Source organism: Myotis nattereri (assembly GCF_964212035.1).
Source record: "Myotis nattereri genome assembly, chromosome: 11".
Taxonomy (NCBI): Eukaryota; Metazoa; Chordata; class Mammalia; order Chiroptera; family Vespertilionidae; genus Myotis; species Myotis nattereri.
Window position 1 is genome coordinate 61,491,542 of NC_138086.1, and position 15,136 is coordinate 61,506,677.

At 44.4% G+C, this 15,136-nt stretch overlaps 1 protein-coding gene across 2 annotated transcripts in view; it reads left to right on the plus strand.

Moving 5' to 3' along the window:
- Nucleotides 1–1,546: 1,546 nt before the first annotated feature.
- SNX10 (sorting nexin 10) overlaps nucleotides 1,547–15,136 on the plus strand; it is a 60,022-nt gene continuing 46,432 nt past the window's right edge. Inside the window, exon 1 of one of the 2 annotated variants that reach the window (XM_081102599.1) lies at nucleotides 1,547–1,820. The gene's annotated coding sequence lies outside the window, so the exon portion shown is untranslated. The remainder of the gene's footprint in view (nucleotides 1,821–15,136) is intronic. The other variant, XM_081102600.1, reaches the window with a different exon arrangement.

The window sequence follows — 15,136 nt, forward strand, 5'->3', positions numbered from 1 at the left end:
AAAGGTTTTTGCTGCTCTGTCCACAGTTGTAAGGTTGTGTTCTTGACCATAATAAATTCAAAAAGTTTTAAATTTTGCAAAATCTCTTAGGTAGGACCTTAGACACACGCTGCATTTTGTTTTCCAGTCAAAATGCTTTTCTTTGTGGAGCATAGAGACAAGAATTTGAAAAACAGACTTTAATTTTATTTTCAAAAGTGATTATGTTTACATTCACTTGTGTGTTATGACTTGGGTGCAATTTTAGGAAAATAAATACCTGATTCATATTTCAGCGATGCGAGTTCAGGATCCAAGAACCTAAGACATACTATTGCAGGTTTCGGAGTTTTGTTATGCAAAATCGATTTGGCTGTGGAGGGCAGCCAGGTACATTTTCAGTTGGGCCTGGAGTGGCCCTGAATGATAATCAGCAGCCAGCCATATTTTAAGGAGGAAATTCATGCTTGAAAAATGAAATATTAGGCTATATTTATTATTCTGCCACATAGTCACCAATTAGCAATTTCAGTGATTACAGTTATAAATCGCTTAAAGATGAAAATACATTCTGATAAACGTGTCATTATATTATTTCATCGTTGTGCAAATGTCATAGTGTACAAACCTAGATGGTAAAACCTACTACACATCTGGGCTATATGATGTATCCTATGGCTCCAAGGTTACAAGCCTGTATTGCATGTTACCGTACAAAACAACAGGAGATTAAATCCAGCACAAGATAAAATGATGCAATCGGATGTATGAGGCTGCTGCAGGCAACACGGCATAGTTTTACAGCAAAAAAAAAAAAAAAAAAAAAAAGGTATTTATTGATTTCAGAAAGGAAGGGAGAGGAAGAGAGAGATAGAAACATCAGTGATGAGAGAGAATCATTATCGCTGCCTCCTGCACGCCCCACAATGGGGACTACTAGCCAGTAACCTCCAGCATGTGCCCTGACCAGGAGTTGAACCGGTGACCTCCTGATTCACGGAAACGCTCAACCACTGAGCCACGCCAGCCCGGCAGCAAACTTTTTTTTTTTATTAAAGTAAAAAGAGTGCATTCTAAAATAATGATAAAGGGTATATATACTAAATACATAAACTAGTAACATAGTCATTTATTTTCCATGCAAACAAGTGGTCAGACGCAGCCCAAAATACCATTTGGGAAATGATTGACAGATCTCATTTTTTTTCCTCCAAAAGTTTTATTATGAAAGGTCTTAAACATGGAAAAGTTGAAAGACTATGGTACACTCCCGTATGCCCTCCACCTAGATCTCACGGTTCGCGTTCTATCCTTTTTGTTTATCACATAATCTACCCATCCCTCTCCCCATTCATCAATCCTTCCCCTAAGTAAGGGACCAGGGTAGCAAGCTCCCGGTGGCTATCCAGTGTGATTCCGAAGGGTGCCATTGCACACCCTCAGCTTCAGCAACCCCGCCTGCCGCCTGCCGGAGCATTTCCTCTCGTCTGACTCCAGGGGCCCGGGAGGCAGAATCCAGGCTCCGGCGCGCCGGCGCCCCCCCGCGGCTGCACCGCTCGCCGCAGCCCAGCGGGCCGCGGGGCCGCCTGGTCTCCCGCGGGCGGGCGGGAGGGCGGAGCGCAGCCGGCGACGCGGAGCCGCACCTGGTCTGGGCGGCGCGGGGCCGCGGCCCGGACAGCGGAAGCCAGTGGCCCGGCGGCGGAGCTGCGCGCGGGCGCGGGGAGCGCGGGGCTGCGCTCGCGTGCGCTCCTGGCATTCGCCGCCGCTGCCGCGCCTTTGAGTCAGCAAACTCCGCTGCGCGCCGGCCTCCCCGCGCGGCCGTCCGTCTGGAGCCGCCGCGGGTAAGTGACAGGGCACCTGCCGGGGGCCTCGCCAGCGCCGCCGCCGCCGGGGTTGGGACCACAGCCGGGGGGCGAGTCGACCGCCCTCGCCTTTCCAGAGGCGTGGGCCCTTCCCGGTGCGCCAGGTGCCGCTCCCCGCGGGCTAGGAAGGGTTTGGGTCTCCTGGGTTTGGAGCGGGGAGCAGCCTGCTCCCCAGCTGAGCTGTGCGGGGGTGGTGGTGGCGGGGGAGGTGAGGAGGGGGAGGAAGACGCGGTGGTCCGCCGGGGGAGGGCGCGGGAGGCAGGACCCAGGGCTTCTCCGCTAGAAGAGAGGGTGGGGCAGAGCTGCAAACCTGATGCCAGATGAAGTGCTGTGGCACCTTGCACCAGGCCGGGGTGGGTGGGTATTATTTTAATTCATGAAAGGGAAGCTTTGGGTTTGGGCATTGGGAAGGATAGCAGGCTTGGTTTTTGTTTTTGTCCCCCCACCCCCCACCCCCCATGGGATTGTAGGATTGAGAGAATCCACGTTGACCCCGAGTACCAGGTTTGGTGCCTCCGGAGAGCAACAGCCTGGTTTGCAGTTCTGATGCCTCATGCTTATGTTAAGGTTAGGCACGGGTTGCTGAGGGGAGTGGTCACGGGATTCAGAGCAACATGGGGCTTGAAAGTGTTTTTTTCAAAAAATTCAACCGAGTACATTTTAAAGATACTGACTTTATTCAGTGATTCATGAATCGGACAGGTAGCAGATAGAAAGGTGCTCCCAGGAGCCGTACAAGATGGAAGACTTTCATAGGCACAAGGGAGCGGACCTGGAAGTGATGCCAGCAAACATCGGATTGGTTGTGGGAGGTCACCTTCCTTAGGGGAAGGCAGGGGTCTGTCCAGCAGGTTACCTCACCAGTACTGACCAGGTAATTGCAGATTGACTGATTAAAGGTTTTACTCCTGGTAGAGGCTGGATGGTAATTAAATTAGGAATTATCTTGGTTTGGTGATGTGGAGCTTAGCCTAAGTGACTCCATTTGGGGCCTGTTGTCTCTTTCTTTCACAAAATGAAGGGCTTTTATTTGGGCAAGACATGTTTACATGTAAGACTCACGGAATTCGAAAGTTAGAGCAGGCAGGAGATTTCATGTGATTTCATTCTAACCTTTCCTTTTAAGAAGGGGTAAAGAAGGCCCTGGGAGGGCAGTCATTCAGCCAGACCCGAGTAGAACAGGCGTAGATTCCCATGGGCTGCTGACTCCTGCTGCAGAGTTCTCCCCACTTGGGGGCGAGGGGTGGGTGTAAACGTGGGGTGTATAAACTCCCTTTATTCCCCTGGGTCAGAGGGGGTGATGTGGGTGCCACTAGTGAGAACTGATTTCTCCATCCTTTGACCAAGCTTAGCTGGGTCTCCTCATTCTGAGAATAGAGATGAAGTGAGGTGCTCCTGCTACTTCTGCCATTACTTCCAATGATGCCTGTTCCTAAGGCTTTTCTTTTTCTTTTTCTTTTTTTAAGGCATGGGCTGTTTTGAATAAAGAAATAAATATAGGAAGATGTGAAGTCATGTGATTAGCACTGACTTGTATTTTACCGGATCATGCTGTTTCTTCTGCCCGTCTGTTTCCTTCTCATTGTCGAGGTCACTGTTTCACTGAGGTGAGGAAAGCGGTGTTGGAAGAGTGGGGACTGGTTCAGGTGACACTGCTCCTCCCCAGGGCCCTCTCTGCTCCCCCCTTTTATTGAATTTATTGGGGTGACAGCCAGGGCTCTCTTGACTGACACTCTCCGCTTCTCTCCCCACCACGATGGGCTGTGGTGCGAACTTCCTCTTGTTTTACTCATGGGAATGCTTCCTGGAGCTTGGTATCTGGAAAATGGAAATAAGCACCTTCATTCTTTTTCCAAATAAAAGCGTCTGAATTAAAGACTAACATTTGTGTTCTGTAGCAGCAGTGGGACGTGACTTTCGGGCACTCTTGATATCTTTCCTCAGTCTTAAGATTTCTACTTTCATTTTTGAAGGGTTCACTTGGTTAGTTAGGTAAGCTATTGTGGGAAATGGCTTTTTATTTATTTACTTTTGTTTATTTTGGGGGCTGTGGTTTAACAACCACTTGTGAAGGGCTTAGAACTGGCCGAGAGCAAGGTCCTACCTTGCAATCTTTCATTTCTTTTCTATTTATTTATTTAAAAATATTTTTATTTTTATTTATTTTTTTAAATTACATCTTTATTGTTCAGATTATTACAGTTGTTCCTCTTTTTTTCCCCTCCATAGCTCTCCTCCACCCAGTTCCCACCCCACCCTCTGCCCTTACCCCTCCCACTGTCCTCATGCATAGGTGTACGATTTTTGTCCAGTCTCTTCCTGCACCCCCACACCCCTTCCCCCACAAGAATTGTCAGTCCACTCCCTTTCCATGCCCCTGGTTCTATTATATTCACCAGTTTACTCTGTTCATCAGATTTTTTATTCACTTGATTTTTTTTTTTTTTAGTTTTATTGCTTAAAGTATTACAAAGGGTATTACATATGTTTCCTTTTTTCCCCTTGATTTTTATTTTATTTATTTATTTATTTTTATTTTTTGATTAAATCTTTATTGTTCAGATTATTACAGTTGTTCCTCCTCCCCCCCCCCCCCCATAGCTCCCCTCCACCCGGTTCCCATGCCACCCTCCACCCTCACCCCCGCCCCCCCCCCACTGTCCTCATGCATAGGTGCACGATTTTTGTCCAGTCTCTTCCCACATCCCCCACACCCCTTTCCCCCGCAAGAATAGTCAGTCCACTCCCTTTCTATGCCCCTGATTCTATTATAATCACCAGTTTATTCTGTTCATCAGATTATTTATTCACTTGATTTTTAGATTCACTTGTTGATAGATGTGTATTTGTTGTTCATAATTTGTATCTTTACCTTTTTCTTCTTCCTCTTCTCAAAGGATACCTTTCAGCATTTCATATAATACTAGTTTGGTGGTGATGAACTCCTTTAGCTTTTCCTTATCTGTGAAGCTCTTTATCTGACCTTTAATTCTGAATGATAGCTTTGCTGGATAAAGTAATCTTGGTTGTAGGTTCTTGGCATTCATCACTTTTAATATTTCTTGCCACTCCCTTCTGGCCTGCAAAGTTTCTGTTGAGAAATCAGCTGACAGTCCTATGGGTACTCCCTTGTAGGTAACTGACTATCTTTCTCTTGCTGCTTTTAGGATTCTCTCTTTGTCTTTTGCTCTTGGCATTTTATTTTATTTTTTATTTTATTTTTTTTAAAATATATTTTATTGAGTTTTTACAGTGAGGAAAGGAGAGAGATAGAGAGTTAGAAACATCAATGAGAGAGAAACATCGACCAGCTGCCTCCTGCACACTCCCCACTGGGGATGTGCCCGCAACCAAGATACATGCCCTTGACCGGAATCGAACCCGGGACCCTTCAGTCCGCAGGCCAACGCTCTATCCACTGAGCCAAACCGGTTTTGGCCTCTTGGCATTTTAATTATGATGTGTCTTGGTGTGGTCCTCTTTGGATTCCTTTTGTTTGGGGTTCTCTGTGCTTCCTGGACTTGTAAGTCCATTTCTTGCACCAGGTAGGGGAAGTTTTCTGTCATTATTTCTTCAATTAGGTTTTCAATATCTTGCTCTCTCTCTTCTTCTGGCACCCCTATAATTCAGATGTTGGTACACTTGAAGTTGTCCCAGAGGCTCCTTACACTATCTTCATATTTTTAGATTCTTTTTTCTTTTTTCTTTTCTGGTTGGGTGTTTTTTGCTTCTTTGTATTTCAGATCTTTGACTTGATTCTTGGGATCCTCTGGTCTGCTGTTGGATCTCTGTATATTATTCTTTATTTCAGTCAGTGTATGCTTAATTTCTAGTTGGTGTTTTTTCATATCCTCCAGGGTCTCACTAAATTTATCGGCAGTTTCTAGAAAATTCTTGAAAAACCTTATAACTGTGGTTTTGAACTCTATACCCAGTAGTTTGCTTTCCTCCGTTTCTGTCATTTGTTATCTGTTTCTTTGTCTCTGAATTTTGGCTGCTTCCCTGTGTTGGTAGAGTGGCTTTCTGTGCTAGGTGTCCTATAAGGTCCAGTGGTTCAGCCTCCCCAATTACCTGAGGTGGACACTCTTGGTGCACCCCTTTGTGGGCTTTGTGCACAGTCTTGTTGTAGTTAAGCCTTGATTGTTGTAGGTATCACTGGGAGGAATTGACCTCCAGGCCAGTTGGCTGTGAGAATCAGTTGTGTCTGCAGTGGGAGAACTTCTGAGCTGGAGACACCCTTCTGGGGCAAGACTTGCTTCAGTGGGGCTTTGGTGCTCACTGAGTCTACCCCCTGAGTGTGTCCCTTTTGGATCTGAGGAGTTGTAATCTGGATGGTCCCACTCTGACCACTGGGTACACTGTTTCTTGGATCTAAGGAGGTGCTAATTTAACCTCTTCTTGAGGCTACCCAGCAGGAGCTATGAAGAGATCTGCAGATTCCCCTTCCTTGTTTGGGGTTTGGAGGTGCCCAGATAAGGCCTAGCTGTGAAGCAATGCAAGCTGCTGTGGGGCCTTGGGTCTTCTCTTGGAAGTTCTGGGTCTGTTTGGCCCAGCTGCAGTTTGTTAGGTAATTTTCAGATTGCAAAGGGCCAGGGCATTCATATGCAAAAGCCTCTGCCGCAGCTTGGGTGGGGCAGGGTCTCAGGGACTCAACAGGGCGGAGCAAACAGCTATGGCTGATCCTCAGCCATGCCCTAAGAGTCCCTGCCTGTCAGTTTCCCTAGGTAATCGCTGCAAGCACCTTTGAGAGAAAGCCGCCCTCGAGTTCCGAGTTCTGCCCACTGCTAGACAGTCCAGTTTCTCCCTGTATGAGTCTGGGTCCCCAGAGACTTCCTGGAACTGGAGTTCAGAGCATTCGGGGGCTTGTGACTCCCTCCCGATTTAAAAAGACAGCCGCGTCCTCAGTTGCCAGCCCTTTCTGCGTGCGCCTCCATACCTCTGCACTTGACTTCCGCAGCTCCTCTGAGTCTCAGTGTTCTTTTCTCTTTCCTTCTAGTTGTAGAGCTTCCACTCAGCCTGCCTTCCTGTAGTTCTGGATGATGTTTGTTTTGTCTTTTCATTGTATTTTTGAAGTTGTTGTGGGAGGCAGCAATTTCTGGTGTTTACCTATGCGCCATCTTGGTTTCTCCTAAAAATCTTTTTATTGATTTCAGAGAGGAAGGGAGAGGGAAAGGGAGAAAGAGAGAGAGAGAGAGAGAGAGAGAGAGAGAGAGAGAGAGAGAGAAATATCAATGATGAGAGAGAATCATTGATTGGGTGCCTTCTGCATACCCCCAACTGGGGATGGAGCCCGAAACCCAGGCATGTGCCCTCACTGGAAATCGAACTGTGACCTCCTGGGTCATAGGTCAAAGCTTAGCCACTGAACCATGCTGGTTTGGCATCTTTTCTTTTGAATTTATTGACTTTTTTTAGAGAGAGAGAAAGGGTGGGAGGAAGCATCATTTTGTCGTTCCACTTATTTATGCATTCATTGGTTGCTTTTGTATGTGTCCTGAGCTGAGATTGAACTTGCAACCTTGGCTTATTGGGATGATGCTCTAACCAACTGAGCTACCTGGCCAGGGAAGCAGTCTGTCATTTCTAAGAATGGCAAAGAAAGGCTTTGGCTCAAAGTCATGGTTGACCTCCATGGAGAATACCCCAAAGTTTGAACTGTTATCACAATCTCTTTCTTTCTTTCTCTTAGTAATCCAGGAGGTAATAGTCACCTTTATTTGTTCTCTAAGCTCTGTTCAAACAAGAGGCTGTGCATGGTAGTGGTTACAACTTCTGCTTTCAGAATCATCAGAGATGAAATCTTGGCACAACCATTTGCTATCTGAGGTGCAATCGGGGGGGGCACTTAACCTAAGTTTGGTTTATCTTTTATTCAGAACTACATTAAGGTAATGATAATCCTTGCCCCCAGAATTGTTACTCATAATGGCTGAAATTTATTGAGCATTTGTGATATGCTAGGGATTATGAGAAGAGTTTTTATGTGGCAGTCTCATTAATCCTCACAACCAATTTATGAAGCAGATTCTATATTAAACTGGGGAAACTAAGGCATCATGATATTTATAACTTCCCTACACTCTTCAGCTCACAATTTTAACCATGCAACACATGTGTCCCAGATTTCTATAATAGCCAGACCCTGTTTCAACTACCTCTATAGTAACAATCCTTGAGGTAAGTACTGTTTTTGGCCTCTCTACCTTCATTTTACAAATGAAGAAACTGAGGCACAGAGCCCAGGTCAGACAAGTAGTAAATGATGGAGCCAAGATTTGCACTAGGCAGCCTGGTCCTCCAGTGGGTACTCTGAGCCATTCCCTGTGAATGTGGGTAAAGGGCTTAGCCAGGCCTCAGTCAAGGGAAGCTCTTTTTCTAAATATGTTATTGTTGATTATTTTCTTTTTAGAGAGAGAAACATTGATGAGAGAGAGAGAGAGACACACACACACACACACACATTGACCAGCTACTTCCTGTAAACCCCTTATTGGGGATAGAACCCGAAACCCTGGTTTGTGCCCTGACCGGGATTGAACTATGGTCTTCTGGTTCCTAGGCCGAGGCCCAACCACTGAACAACACTGGCTGGGCTCAAGGTCAACTCTTTTTTAAAAAAATATATTTTTATTGATTTCAGAGAGGAAGGGAGCCAGAAAGAGAGATAGAAACATCAATGATGAGAGAGAATCATTGATCGGCCGCCTCCTGCAGGCCCCCACTGGGGATCGAGCCTGCAACCTGGGCATGTGCCCTTGACCACGAATTGAACCTGGGACCCTTCAGTCCATAGGTGACACACTATCCACTGAGCCAAAGCAGGTAGGGCTCCATTGCCCTTTTTTTAATTATTATTATTAGATTGTTTATCTTTCTTTTGTTAAGCTGTATGAGTTCCCTATACATTTTGAAGATTAGCCCCTTATTGGATATAACATTAGCAAATATGTTCTCCCATGCAGTGGGCTTTATTGTTGTTTTGTTGATGGTTTCTTTTGCTGTGCAGAAGCTTTTTATTTTGATGTAGTCCCATTTGTTTATTTTCTCCTTAGTTTCTGTTGTCCTAGGAGCTATATTGGTAAAGATATTGCTATGACATATGTCTGATATTTTGCTGCCTGTGGGTTCTTCTAAGATTTTTATGGTTTCCAGTCTTACGTTTAAGTCCTTTATCCATTTTGAGTTTATCTTTGTGTATGGTGTAAGTTGGTGGTCTAGTTTCACTTTTTTGCACGTATCTGACCAATTTTCCCAACACCATTTATTGAAGACACTGTCTTGACTCCATTATATGCTCTTGCCTCCTTTGTCGAATATTAATTGAGCATGCTCTGTTATTTTTAAAAGCTTGTGGTAGGGTAGGCTCTCTGGAGCATGCCCATGCCTTTCTTCCCCAGGCCTATATCTTTACCTTTACCTTTCTTCCCTAAGTTTTTTTTTTTTAATTATTTGTATTGAATTTTAGAGAGAGAGGAAGGGGGGAGGGAGGAGAGAGAGAGAGAGAGAGAGAGAGAGAGAGAGAGAGAGAGATGAGAGCAACACATTGATTGATCGGATGCCTCTGCATGCTTCCTAGTGGGGATTGAGCCTGAAACCTGGGCATGTGCCCGGACAGGAATCGAACCTGGTAACCTTTCAGTGCACAGGATGACGCCCAACCAACTAAGCCACACGGACTAGGGCTCTCTCTAAGTTCTAAGGGCCCCCATGAGACTTGCAGCCAGGGAGCAGTGGGCAGCAGCCAGCTTGTCCTGGACTTACCCCCCTGACCTTGTCTCCAGGGCCCCCTTTTCTCTGACTTTTCAATGAGCTAAAGCAGCCCTCCTTGGCTCACTCCTTTCCTATAGCATTTCTAGGGAGCCAAAGCAGAGCACTGCCTGGCTCTCTCCTGATACTTCTGCCCTAAGCCCTTCCTCTGTCTCACCGTCTTCAGCTGAAATACAAATATTCTCAAAATAAAAAATAAAGCCCTGTCCGGTTTGGCTCAGTGGATAGAGCGTCGGCCTTCGGACTAAAGGGTCCCAGGTTCAATTCCGGTCAAGGGCATGTACCTTGGTTGCGGGCACATCCTCAGTAGGGAGTGTGTAGGAGGCAGCTGATCAATGTTTCTCTCTCATTGATGTTTCTAACTCTCTATCCCTCTCCCTTCCTCTCTGTAAAAAATCAATAAAATACATTAAAAAAATAAAAAATAAAATAAAGCTAGTGGCAGGGCTCAGACATAGGCTTTAGGGAGTCTGTGAACCCCCTGAAAATGGATGATTTCATACCCATGTGCAAAAGTGCATTATTCTTGGAGAGAAGCCACAGCTTCTTAAAGGGTCACCCATGGTGGAAAGAAAAGTTAGTAATGACTATTCTAATGTCATTTTTTGTATGTATGTATGTATTTATTTATTATTAAATTCATTGGGGTGACATTGGTTAACAGGATCATGTAGGTTTCCAGTGTACAGTTCCATTATACAAAATCTATAAAAGCAATAATAATAACAACAACAACAACAACAATAAAACCCCCAAAATCTGTGTATTGCACTGTGTGCCCATCACCCAAAGAGGTTTCTCTTCTTTTTATTTATCTTATTTTTTCTTTTTATTTACTTTTTTAATAACCTAATTTTTTTTTTCGAGGCAGCTCTGCCTCTGTATCTATTTTTGTTCATAAGTTTATAATGGTCTTTATTATCCATGAATGAGTGAGATCATGTGGTATTTTTCCTTCATTGACTGGCTTATTTCACTTAGCATAATGCTCTCCAGTTCCATCCATGCCATTGCAAATGGTAAGAGTTCCTTCTTTTTTACAGCAGCATAGTATTCCATTGTGTAGATGTACCACAGTTTTCTAATCCATTCATCTACTGATGGGCACTTAGGCTGTTTCCAGATCTTAGCTATGGTGAATTGTGCTGCTATGAACATAGGGGTGCACATATCCTTTCTGATTGGTGTTTCTGGTTTCTTGGGATATATTCCTAGAAGTGGGATCACAGGGTCAAATGGGAGTTCCATTTTTAGTTTTTTGCCTAATTTTTTAAATGAGGCAACTGAAGCCTAAAGAAGAGGCAGTATAACGTAATCTGATGTGCAGTTAGTTAGAAGTAGGACGGGGACTAAAACTCAGGCCTCCAGACCTCCAGGTGAACAAGTGGTGCCAGGTGAATCAACTATGAAATGTCAGAAGGCTCCGGGCTCTGCGCCGGGCGGCAACACCGTGCGAGAGGCCAGCACAGAGGGAGCGCCTATCAAAATACAGCATCCTCTGGCTTGACAATGACATCTTGCTGGCTGAACCAGTTTACTGTGATTTAGGATGAGAATCTACAACTCTGAAAGATCTGAGCTGGCGTGTTAAAAAACCGGGGAGAAGGCAGAAAGATTCAGACCACGAGGAGCGTATTCAGGCCTCTTGGTAGAACCATAGGGTTGGAAAGTTTTTGGTGAGAGATTTGTAAATTCAAATAAAATTCCATGGAGTCTAAAATTTCTCTGTGTGTGAATCACTGGGAAAAAGGCCACCTCCAGGCCAGAGATTGATGCTCTAATGACTAAATAAGATTAATAGGTTGTGAGACCTTTAAGTGTTAGTTTAGGCTAGCCTTTCAACTTCATTTGATTTTTACAAACGGATCAAATTCGCCTGGAAAAATAGATCTGTACTAATAGGCAGTACATTTTTTAACGTATTGTTCAGCCAGACATCAAAATATGTCATGTAGGACCAGGAATAGGAAGTCCAGAACAGTTCTATTGTAAAGGTAGGAATTGAGTGTATGATGAAATTGACTGTAGTCAAGACTTTGGGATAGTTGGCTGTCTACTTAGGGAAAAATGAGATATGCCTCACACCATTCACACAAGTAAATTCCATTTAGATTAAAGATTAAATGTCAAAACTAAAATTATAGATACTAAAATGCTCATATACATATGTAAGATGATTTAAAAAAATAACCTGAGGAGGAAAGGCCCCACCAAATTTAATAAAACTCAGAAACTCTAAAGGAAAAAAGTGGTCTAACTTCAGGAAACGTACTTCTCTAAGGAAAAAGCTGTCATAAAGTTAAAAGGCAGATGACAAAGTAGTAAAGCAAATAGTTGCAATAGGTATAATGGGACTCTTAGGAATCAATAGAAAAAAATCCAATAGAAATACAGGCCAAGGCTATTAATAGGTCATTCACATGTGAATATTAAAATGTTAAACCTGATTAATAATCAGATAAGTGTGGATTAAACACAACAAAGATACCAATTTTGCTTAGGTTGATCACATCCAGTGTTGGTCAGGGTGTGGGAAAATAGATTGTCACCATGTACTTTTGTGGGGAGTCTAAATTGGTACAACCTTTTGGAAAGGTACTTTGGCAGTGTTTAGGACATTAAAAACTTTGCATTCTTTCTGATGCATCAGTTCCATTTCTAGGACTTTATCCCTCAGAAATACTTGCCTGCTTGGTAAAGGAGGACGTTGCTATAAACGAGCTGATATGGAGAATATCCCTTATATATTTAAGTAATGAAAGCATCGTGCAGAACAATAGGTATAGTATGATCTCATTTTTAAAAAAAAATATTATTTCTGAAAGGATATAGTCCTAGTTATAGATAGTTGTTGGCTTTTGGAGAGTGGGATTAGGAAGGGAATGGTAACATGGAGGATTTCATCAATAGAAGCCTATTTCTTTTAAACTTTTAAATTTTGAAATAAGCTTAAATTTACAGAAAAAGTACTAAAATAATAAACCTCTTATTTTTAAGAATAATAAGTATGGCCCTAACCAGTTTGGCTCAGTGGATAGAGCATCGGCCTGGGAACTCAAGGGTCCTGGGTTTGAGTCCGGTCAAGGGCATGTACCTTGGTTGCAGGCACATACCCAGTGGGGAGTGTGCGGGAGGCAGCTGATCGATGTTTCTCTCTCACAGATGTTTCTAACTCTCTATCCCTCTCCCTTCCTCTCTGTAAAAAATCAATAAAATATATTTAAAAAAAAAAGAATAATAAGTATGTAGTACTAAAAAAAAAAAAAAGAGCCGAAACCGGTTTGGCTCAGTGGATAGAGCGTCGGCCTGCGGACTGAGGGGTCCCGGGTTCGATTCCGGTCAAGGGCATGTACCTGGGTTGCGGGCATATCCCCAGTGGGGGATGTGCAGGAGGCAGCTGATCGATGTTTCTCTCTCATCGATGTTTCTGACTCTCTATCTCTCTCTCCCTTCCTCTCTGTAAAAAAATCAATAAAATATATTTAAAAAAAAAAAAAGAAAAATGGTGCCCTGTCCGGTTGTTCAGAGCATTGGCCTGTGGACCAAAGGGTCTCAAGTTCAATTCCCAGTAAAAGGGCACCAAAAAAACAAAAAATACTTAAGCATGCCTATGATAAAAAATGACATAAGTGATCTACCGTCTCATGGGTCTTCTGGGTCCCTCTCTCTGCCACTCAGCCCTGTTTCTCCCAGAGGCTCCTGAGTCTTTTCCCTCCATGGCTGTGGATATTCCCAGTTCCTCTCTCAGACTTACAACCCAAAGGGTCCAAAGTGCAGAGCAGAACAAGGGGCTTTGTATGTAGGGAATTTACGCTCCTTAGAAATTATAAAGACACACACAAGGGTTTGCTATTACCGATGATTAACTTCTCTTTTCTTACTGACATAGCAGCTCTTCTTATTGTACAGTGGCATTTGGAAGGGCTGGGAGAAGGCAGTTGTTTCCACGACACCCCAGGTCACTGCTTGGGGGGTTTGGGGGTTGGGGAGTGTCACCATAGCTCTGGGTTCCGGTGTCTCGGAGTAGGAGACCGGAGCCTGTTAAACAGCTATTTATGGATGCTCAGAACCTGAGATCTCGTCTCCTTCTGCCCAAACACACATGAAAACTCAGGAAATCAACTTAATGATTTACAAGGTACAGACCGGATGCTGGCTTTTCCTAGTCAGCTCATTTTCCTGATGGTTGAGAAGCATTGGGAAACTATGACCTGTTTTGGGAGAAGTTTGCCAAACAGTCTGCAGATAACACGTGTCAAATGCCCTTGGATTACAGGCAGTACTTCAGGCAAAGGGTTGAAGGAATAATAACTTTGGCGTTTTACCTACTTTTAAAAGGACTTTCTTCATGTCTTAGCGTAGCCTTCTTGGGCCAAGGCCAGGCCGTGGACGTAAATGATTTGCTGCGGCGGAAAGTGTGTTTCCTATGCATGGGCTGGGTTTCAGAGCGTTAAGATTTAAAATGTTCTGCTTCTGTAAACATCACAATCCCATCTGACAAACATACTTGGAGAGAATTTTTATTTAAAGGAATAAGTGCTCTGGGATCCTAAGGAAGAGACCTCAGCAGTTTTCCCCTCTGGGGTTTGGAAAAGTCTAGAACCGATAATAGAGAGTAACCATCGCTGACAGTGAGCTCCAGGCACACACCTTCATCTTTGCTGAGCAGATCCATGAAGTAGGCAGTTACCCCCTTTTCATTCATGGGGCAGCTGAGGCACAGAGCAGTTGACTCCCCTTGGCGAAGGGCAGAATAAGAATTCAGTGAGGCCGTTTAGCGTGGGACGAATCTACTGCCTTTCTCAGTCATAGTGTCCTTCCTACTCCTTCTCAAAATGAAAATCTTACTCAAAACTGAAATCTGCCTGCGGCTTGCTCCTCAGATCGCTTGCCCGTTCTCCATATCTGGACGGGTTGTCACTTTGGGAAGACCTGAACTTGACCCTGGGTTACGAGCCCTGGTGTTGCTGTCCTCACAGAAACCAAAATTGCCTCCCCAGCGGCAGCTCTTTGCGACAGAGGCTGCCACTCTGGACTTTGTGGAAGATCGTTATTTCCAGAGTGTCACAACGCTCTTCCTTTTTGAAACAGCATTTATCACTCAGTGGAAAAGAGGAACATTTAATGCTGACTTTTGTCTCTAATTTGCATACCCTTTTTATTTTTTTAAATCCTCACCCCAGGACATGCTTAGAGAGAAGGAAGAGAGAGAGAGAGAGATATCAATGTGAAAGAGAAATAACCATGTGAGTGAGAGAGAAACAACCATTGGCTGCCCTCCCCACGCACACCAACCAGGGATCTAACCCGCATTCCAGGCATGTGCCCTGACCGGGAATCAAACCGGCAACCTTTGGGTGCACAGGAGGATGCTCAACCGATGGAGCCACTCCGGCCTGGCACCTGGGCCCTTTTCTTATCTCAGCCCCCAACTGCTGTCCAATTGCCTGAAGACTGTTCTGGTGGATGTCCAATACCATCCCACCTTGTTCCGAGCTGAGCTCATCTTCTTTCCTTCTTACCGCTAA